Here is a 10020-nt window from a genome sequence, read left to right as displayed (position 1 = left end):
ATCTCAAAGATCCAAATTAGAAGTGGATTGTCTCATTTCAAAATAACCAACAATCACTCACAGTTAAGCCCTCCATTTTTGGCGTTAGTTAATTCCAGGTTCACAACCAAGAATGTACATCACACTTGATGTTAGATTTTTCAAAAGGAAATATGTAGAGAAAGAAAAAAAAAGCCACATTCAGTTTCACTGAAATATATCTTTCTCAGCTTTACAGTTTACTACAAAAATGTAGTTATTTTTGCTTCATAAGTAATTAAATTGGAGACATTCTTCTGAGTTCAAGGTCATCAACTTCCCCACTGCAGGTACCTGGAAGTGATGGGATCCAGGAAAATCTGTGTAAGGTTCATTTAACCAAAGGCAAGGGACTCAGAAAGGGAAAGGGAGGAATTCTCATTAAATTTTAAGGAAAATGTATGATTGAAATGTCTATACAGCTGTAGGTTTGGACTGCTATTGGAAACTGCGAACCTTTGGGAGCACTTCAGAGTTGGGTGGGTCATGTTTCCAGCAAACTTTTTTCTAATTAAGTCTTTGGAGCTGACTGTACAGTGTGAAACTAGCCGTGCCCATCACTCCTTGGACTTTTCCAGCCTTAAATTTCCAGATGGAAAACTTTAGCAGGAAACCACACTTCTTTAGAGTCTCAGCTGTTAAGAACTTGCTAATCACTGTGGGCTTATCGTGATTTCCTATGAAAATATTTTCTCTTCCAGAACAGTTCCCTGAGAGTGACTTGGCTCAGAGTCTGCAACAAATGTATGTTGAGTGTGTTTGAATGAACACTTTGACTGCTACTGTTAGAAAATCTTTCTTTCCCAATGACACTCCCGTAAGTGTAAAACCAGTCCCCAGAGCCAGATGATTACTTTCAGTTCAGAATCCAGGTTGAGAATTCTATAGGTGGCCCATTCCTCTTTAAAAAGGCACGACCCACATCCTCATGCCAGCTTTGTGGAAATAATAACCACCACTCAGATTTAATGATAGTGTCACTTTGAAGTGGTCAGAGAAAAAGATAGCCTGAGCACAAAATAATGACCGCCCTGGATTACCTGAGTGCTAAAGATGAAAGAGGGAGATTGTTTGATCCCACGAGCTACCTGTTTCATGGCGATGCGTGCCTCTTCCACTCTAAACATTGGATAGGACCAAGATTTGACTAAATTAGAATCTGAGAAAGTCCTAAACACAAAATGGTAATCCCCTATAGAAACAGGACATGTTCAATTATATGTACTCTTGTTCAAAAGCATCAAAAACTCCTCACAGTGGAGCACATGGACCTTAATGTCCTTGCAAGGGGCGTTGCATATCTGCACTGATGTTTCCCCATTCCTTGAAGACTAGGAGTATACATTGCTTTTCCTAAGTGAGATTTGAAAATTCTGTTGTATAGCCACAGCATTCTTTTCTTCATTGTATCAGTGAAGTACTATGACATAGAAGGTGTTAGTGAATAAGAACTAAGGAAACTTTATTTAGAAAAGGAGGATGTCAAGAGAGACAATGGCCTCAACCAAATAGGTTTTCTTTAATCAGAATGTAGTGATACATTAGATTTTCTTTAATGAGACAATGGTTTAAAGTGAAATGTGAAAGTAATACCAATAATGATAATCATGTATAATTTTAAGATGTGCTAGTAATTTTATATAATCAATATAGGTTCTGAGCAGCCTGCTATTCCAAAAGAACCTCCATTCTCCTACTGCCTGTCCTCTACCTCCATCCAACTCCTGAAGCATACGGGTAAGCTTCCCTTTCCCCATCCATCTTCTCTGTTCTCTGAGCCCTCAGGGCCAAGGCTGCCTGCTCTGAGAAGCCTGTGATCTCAGGGGGACCTCTACATTCTTGTCACCTTTCTGCCCACCGTCATCGAACCTATGGCTTCTGAACTATACAGACCATATAGCCCTTGAAAGAACACAATCAACAAGGATCAGGGCAAAATGTCACCTCCAAAGCATAGCTACTCTACTACAGCAAGCCCTGGATATCCTAACACAACCCAAAAAATGAGAAGATAATCTTAAATTCAATCTTATAAAGATGATAGAGGCCTCTGAAAAAGAAATGAATAAATCCCTTAAAGAAATACAGGAACATACAAGCAAACAGATAGAGGACTTTAAAGAAGAAACAAATAAATCCCTTAAAGACATACAGGAAAATACAATTAAACAGATGAAGGAAATAGATAAAACTGAGCAAGACCTGAACGTAGAAATAGAAGAAATAAAGAAAACACAAACTGAGGGAATCCTGGAGGTGGAAAACCTAGGGAAGAGAAAAGGAACAACAGATACAAGCATCACCAACAAAATACAGAGGATAAAAGGGAATATATTAGGTGTAGAAGATACAGTAGAAGAAATTGATACATCTGTCAAAGAAAATGCTAAATCTAAAAAACTCTTGACATAAAACATTCATGAAATTTGGGATACTGTGAAAAGACCTAGCCTAAGAGTAATAGAAATAGAAGGTGAAAAGTGCCAGCTTCAAGGCCCAGAAAATATTCTCAACAAAACTGTAGAAGAAAATTTTCCCAGCCTAAAGAAAATGATGCCTATAAACATACAAGACATTTGTAGAACACCAACTAGACTGTCAAAAAAAGACAATTCTCCTGGAAAATGATGATCAAAATGGAAAATGTACAGAACAAGGAAAGAATATTAAAAGCTGCAGGAGAAAAAAACCAGGTAACAAACAAAGGCAGACCTACCAGAGTTACACCTCCTTTCTCAACAGAGAGTAAAAGGTAGAAGGGCCTGGAAAGATATCCTACAAACTCTAAAAAAGCACAGGTGCCAAGCTAGACAACTGTACCCAGCAAAATTCTCAAACAACATAGATGGAGAATACATGACATTTAAAGGAGAATCCAATTTCAAACAGTATCTATCTACAAATTCAGTCCTATAGAAAATTCTAGAAGAAAAACTCCAACCCAAGGAGGATAACTAAACTACATCTCATAAAACACAGGAAATAAGGAATTCCATACTAGCAAAAACAAGAAAAGCACACACACACACACACACACACACACACCATCAACATCAAAATAACAGTTACTAACAGTCACTGGTCATTAATATTTCTCAAAATCAATGGACTAACTTCCCCAATAAAAAGAAACAGACTAACAGAATGGATGCCAAACAGGATCCACCATTCTGCTGCATAAAAGAAACATATCTCAGTCATAAAAGTAGCCATTACTACAGAGTAAGGGCTGGAAAAAAAGCTTTCCAAGAAAACAGACCCAAGGAGCAAGCTGGAGTAGCCATTTTAATAACTAATAAAATGGATTTTAAACCAAAATTAATCAGAAGAGACAGGGGAGCACACTTCATAATAATCAAAGGAAAAACATACCAAGATAATATTTCAATTCTGAACATGAATGCCCCAAACACAAGGGCACCCACATTTGTAAAAGAAACATTGCTAAAGCTTAATTTGTTCATGGAACCCATGCATGAATAGTGGGAGACTTCAACATCCCACTCTAACCAATAGTCAGGTCCCCAAGACAGAAACTAAATATAGAAAAACATGGACCTAACAGAGTTTATGAATCAAACAGACCTAACAGATATCTATAGAATATTTCACTCAAACACAAAAGAATATACTTTCTTCACAGCGCCTCATGGGTCCTTCTCAAAAATTAACTATATAATTGGTCATAAAACCAGCCTCAACAGATCCAAGAAAATAGAAATAATGCTTTATATCTTATCAGACCACCATAGATTAAAGCTGGACTTCAACAACAACAGAAACACCTAAAAACCTACACATTCATGGACACTGAACAACTCTCTTCTCAGTGATCTCTGGGTCAGGGAAGAAATAAATAAATTAAAGACTTTCTAGAACTCAATGAAAAAGGAGGCATAAGATATCCAAATTTATGGGACACAATGAAAGCAATGTTAAGAAGAAAGATCTACTAAGTGCCTACGTAAAGAAATTAGAAAGTTCTCTTATCAGCAATTTAAAAGTGCACCTTAAATCTCTAGAAAAAGAAAAAAAAGTAAAAAGAAGCAAGCATATGAAAGAGATGTACAAGGCAGAAAATAATCAAAATTGGGGCTGAAAACAATCAGAAACCAATAAAACAATACAAAGAATCCACAAAACCCTGAGCTGTTTCTATGAAAAAATCAACAAGATAGACAAACCCTTAGCAAAGTTATCCTAGAGACAGAAAAACAATATCTAAATAAACAAAATAAAAAATGAAAAGGGAGACATAACAACTGACACTGAGGAAATTCAGATAATTAAGTCTTACTTCAAAAACCTGTACTCCATAAAACTGGAAAATCATAAGGAAATGGATGATTTTCTAGACTGATACTATTTACCAAAGTTAAAGCAAGATCAGATAAACTATTTAACAGGCTCATAACCCCTAAAGAAATAGAAACAGTCGTTAAAATATTTCCCAAGGAAAACCCACACAGGATCAGATGGTTTTAGTGCAGAATTCTACCAGACATTCAAAGAAGAGCTAATTCCAATACTCCTTAAACTGTTCCACAAAATAGAAACAAAGGGAATACTGCCAAACTCATTCTATGAGGCCACAGTCACCTGTGGCCTAAACCATATCTAGATACCTAAACCACACAAAGAGTCAACAAAGAAAGAGAACTTCAGACCGATTTCTTTTATGAACATTGATACAAAAATGTTCAATAAAATACTTCCAAACCCAATCCAGGAACACATCAACACATCATCCATCAAGATCAAACAAGCTTCATCCCAGTGATGCAGAGATGGTTCAATATATGAAAATCCATCAACATAATCCACCATATAAACAAACTGAAAGAAAAAAATTACATGATTATCTTGTTAAATGCTGAAAAAGCCTTTGATAAAATCCAACATCCCTTGATATTAAAGGTATTAGAGAAATCAGGCATACAGGGCACATAGCTAAACATAATCAAAGCAATATACAACAAATCAGTAGCCAACATCAAACCAAATGGAGAAAAACTTAAAGTGTTTCCACTAAAATCAGGGACAAGACAAGGCTGCCTACTCTCTCCCTGTCTATTCAATATAGTACTTGAAGTTCTATCCAAAGCAATAGGAGAACCAAAGGAGACCAAGGGGATACAAAGTGGAAAGGAAGACCCCAAAGTATTTCTATTTGCAGATATCATAATATACATGAGCTACCCAAAAATATTATACCACAGAATTCCTACAGGTGATAAACACTACACTTCACCAAAGTAGCAGGATACAAAATTAACTCAGAGAAATAAATAGTCCTCTTTTATACATATGATAAACTGACTGAGAAAAAGGTTAGGGAAACAATACCTTTTACAATAGCCACAGATTATATAAAATATCTTGATATAATTCTAACCAAGCAAGTAAAAGATCTGTGTGACAAAAACTTGAAGTTCCTGAAGAAAGAAATTGAAGAAAATATCAGAAGATGGAAAGAGCTCCCATGCTCATGGATAGATAGGGTTAACAGTGTAAAAATGGCCATCTTACCAAAAGCAATCCAGAGATTCTATGCAGTCCCCATCAAAATTTCAACACAATGTTTTATAGAAATTGAAAGAGCAAATCTCAACTTCTTATGGAAAAACAAAAAAGCCTAGAATAGCCAAAATAATCCTGAAAAATAAACAATAACAATAAATAGGAGAAATCACCACCCATGACCTCAGGCTGTACTATAGAGCAATGGTGATAAAAAGTGCATGGTATTGGTACAAAAATAGACATATTGATCAAAGGAATCAAATCAAAGACACAGAAATAAACCCACACACCTATGGCACTTGATTTTTTGATAAAGAAGCCAAACTATACAATGGAAAAAATGAAAATATCTTCAACAAATGGTACTGGAATAACTGAATATCTACATGTAGAAGAATAAAAATAGATCCATACTTATCACCCTGCACAAGATTCAAGTCTAAGTGGATTAAGGACCTCAACATCAAACCAGATACAGTAAGTCTCATAGAATAGAACATGGGAAATATCCTTGAATGCATTAGTACAGGAGAAATTTCCTGAATAGAACGCCAATGGCTCATGCTCTAAGATCAATAATTGATAACTAGGACCTCATGAAATTGCAAAGCTTCTGCAAGGTAAACAACCCTCTCAATAGGGCAAAATGGCAGCCTACAGATTGGGAAAGGATCTTCATCAACCCTACATCTAACAGATGGATGATCTCCAAAATTTAAAAAGATGTCAAGGAGTTAGACACCAACAACCCAATTAAATAATGAGGTACAGAGCTAAACACCAAATCTTCAACAGAGGAATCTTGAATGGCTGAGAAGCACTGAGTTATGGTGTTACTACTGAGGAGAAAGACTGGTGACTGTACACAAAGATGGGTTGAGATGGTAATCCTGAAATGATCTATCTTCAGGTAACCGCAGAGGTAGATTTATGTTCTTTGGTAGGCTGTCTCACCTTTCATTCACACCTCTACAACAATCAGAAAGAGATGTCTCTGGGAAAATTAGATAGTGGATTTATGATAACCCTAGTGCCCTCTCCTTTGTCTGCTTTTATGAAATTCCGCTCAAAACAAGTTTCTGTTATATTTGTTAACTTTTATAAACATACACATATATACTGACTATAGAGGAAGCAGCTTCTTGATTGTCAAGCTTTCAGGAAGAGCTGGGAAAGTTCCTTAGCCAGCAAGTGCTTGCCATGCAAGCCTGAGTCCATGAGTTTGATCTCTAAACTCATGTCCAAAATTTAGGTAAAAAAGCAAGTTGTGGTAGCATTTGCTTGTGATCTTAGAACCTGAGAGATACAGATGGATGGCTTGGTGACCAGTCAAATTATTCACATCACTAAGCTCAGGACCATTTAGAGACTATTCTCAAAGTCAAGGGAGACAGCATCCCAAGAAACATGAAGTCATTGTCTGTCTTCTACACATTGCCTATATATACGTATATATAGGCATATATACGTATATATAGGCATATATTCTACATATATGTGTATCTATACCTTTACACACAGGCATATGCAGAAATACGTATATGCATGAACATATACACAAGAAGCCCTAAGGGAATCATCAATACTACATTGTGCATATCCAGCATTTTGGACAATTATTTTTGTGGCAATGCTTAAAAGCAGCACTGAACTACTTTACCTAGCAAACAATCAAGTGTTATTTGACCCTGTCAGCCTTCTAGCACATTCAGCTTCAAAAAGAGTAGCCATGGCTCATTACCTAAGTCTCAGGAAAGAAAATAAAGAATTGTTGATGAGAAGAACATTTCCCACCTAAGAGGCTGAGGCAAGAGGATTGTTGTGAGTTCAAGGCCAGCCCAAGCTACAGAGTATCGCTCTGTTTCAAATGAACAAGGAATAAAGAAAAACAAAGTAAAACTCTTTTTCACCAAAGAAACCTGAAGCAGAAATTTCTTTCTACTGCTTTGGATGTGATCAAAGCAAAGAAATAGGCCTAAACTCTCCAGGGCCTTTCCCCCCCTTCTTCACATATCCAGTAGCAAAGGAACAAGCAGATAGAGAAGGTTCTTCTAGAACATTAAGTTAATCCTCTGTAAAAATTTCATTCTTTCATCCATAAATGGCAAGACAGGAGTATAAGTGAAAGAACATAGCAATTGCATTAGAATTAGCTGCTGCGTAAATCTTTTAGTGTACTAAATCTCACTACAGGTACAGATGTGGAGGCAGCCAGGGAATATAGGATGATCGAAATGTCACAAACAACTCCATGTGGACACATGGAGAAAACATCCCCCGTGTTTCCTGTAGGGAGTTTTCAGAACAAAAAGAGTCTTACTCATTAAAACTAACAGCCAAACCAGGCCTTAACCAGTAAGATTTCTCTTTAAAGTATTGACCTAGTCAGTTACTTGGGGAAGACCCTGGCTACATTTTTATTCATGAGCCGAAGGAAAGGATTGTGTTGATAGATGAGCCTGAGGCATTCTCAGATACACTTGCTAAATAATAAACTTATCAATTCCTTCCAAATGAATAAATTATTAATTCTCATCAAATCTCCTAAATTGAAAAGCAAGAAAACACAGGTGCTAAAGAAGAAAAAAAAAATGACTCTCAGCAAAAATGTTTAGTGTGTGGCAGTAAGGTCAAGGTTGACAAGTCATTATACAGGATGCTGGGAGAAAAATGCCTTTAAACACAAGAACAGTGTTCAATTAAACATGGGGAAGATCTATTGCAATTATAAACCATTCCCGTGTAAACTAGACAAAATGCCAGAGAATGGAGAAAGGTCCCCTATCCGGATCATTGACCTTGCTCTGATACTATCTTTCCCATTTAGTAAGTAATACATTCTGTTAGTTATGCGTTTTTATAGGCAATCTTTTAACTGCATAACCTCCAATATTTTAGTATTCCAATAATGCAAGGTAAGGTTTTCATTTTGTTCACAGAAGTGGTAAGTTATGTATTTTTTTACTACAGCATCAAAGTTTTTGCCACAATTTTGTACTATAAGAGATTGTCAATTCTGCAAAAGTGGAAAAGCAGGCCGAATCATGAGTCAGTTTACCACTGAGATGATTAATTTTGATTGTCAACTTGATGAGACATAGAATCTCCATGGAAATGAATCTATGAGCTCATTTGTGAGGGGTAATCTAAATTAGGTTTACTGAAGTGAAAGGATTCACCCTTAATGAGAGTGTTGTCATTCTTTGGGATATAATCACTAGGTAATCAAAAGGAGACAGCGCTGAGCACAGGCATCTACTTCTTGACTGTAGAAGCAATGGAGCCGACTTCCTCAAACTCTTGCCAGTAGGCCTTCCTTGAGGTAGATGGGCCATAAATGAGGCTTTCTTTCAGTTGTTTCTGGCAGGGTATTTTACCACAGCAGTAGGATAATAACTAATTCAATCAGCTAGACAGCAGCAATACTGATAGGCTCTGTCAAGATTATTTTGAATCTCTAAAAATCTATCGAAGTTTCATAATTTCTAGAGGACAATGAGAGCTCACTGGGGTTGATATTGGTTCATTTCTGTTCTTGACACAGTGATTGCTAACTCATTTCCCATTTCTTAGCTTCTTCATGCAGCTGTTATGTGTTCCTCAAAGAACTGGTGAACAGTTTGTTGGAGCTAAGGTGGCCAGAAAAATGCCTCTTAACTGTGAATGCTGGGGTTATTACCGCTTCTGAGCAGGGAGTTCCAGATGGTGAGCACAATTGTTTTGTATTTCTTCTCATTGTTACAAGTTCCTCTCCTAAGGCTGGAGTCTGTTCCTCCTGTCTTAGCGATGGTGTCCATTACTGTGATGAAGCTACATTACCGAAAAGCAAGTTGGGCAGGAAAGAGGTTATTTGGTTTATACTTCCAGATTATAATCCAGCACTGGAGAAAGTAAGGACAGGAACTCAACCAGGGCTGGAACCTAGAGCCAGGAGCTGATGTAGAGGCCATAAAAGAATGCTGCTTATTGGTTTATTTCCCATGGTTTGCTCAATCTGTTTTTTTTTTTTTTTAATAGGACTCAGAACACCAGCTTGGGCATGGCACCACTCACAATTGGCTGGGTCATTTTCCACTGATCACTGAGAAAATGCTGGATCTCATGGAAACATTTCTTCAACTGAGACTCCTTTCTCTCTGATGACCTTGTGTCACGATATTAAAGAGTTATTGGCATATGGGATGTAATTGCATATGCCTAGATAAAGTACAGACATAGGACATGGAACTATGTTTACACCTCAGATTGACAAAGTGTCCAAGAGAAGCAATAAACTCCCAGAAACATCAATACTTTGGGAAGAATATGATTTGTAGCATTGATACAGTGCTTGCTTTAAATGTTCAGTTTTCTACAATAATGGAAACAAAAGATAAAAAGAAATAGCCAGTGTGAGAGGCTTATTTAAAAAGGAAAAAAAAAAAAGAACTTTCTCTGAAGAAGACCTGATAGAACACATATTAGGCAAAAACTGTGAAG

At 36.8% G+C, this 10020-nt stretch overlaps 1 long non-coding RNA gene across 1 annotated transcript; it reads left to right on the top strand.

The window, feature by feature from the left end:
* Nucleotides 1–710: 710 nt before the first annotated feature.
* Gm40538 lies at nt 711–9820 on the top strand. The gene is made up of 4 exons (XR_872905.2): nt 711–762; nt 1672–1755; nt 9115–9246; nt 9559–9820. It is a non-coding gene; the product is annotated as a predicted gene, 40538 (long non-coding RNA).
* The last annotated feature ends 200 nt before the right edge of the window (nt 9821–10020 follow it).

This window comes from Mus musculus, chromosome 12 (assembly GCF_000001635.26).
Source record: "Mus musculus strain C57BL/6J chromosome 12, GRCm38.p6 C57BL/6J".
NCBI classification, from domain to species: Eukaryota; Metazoa; Chordata; class Mammalia; order Rodentia; family Muridae; genus Mus; species Mus musculus.
This window is presented reverse-complemented; position numbering and strand designations above follow the sequence as displayed.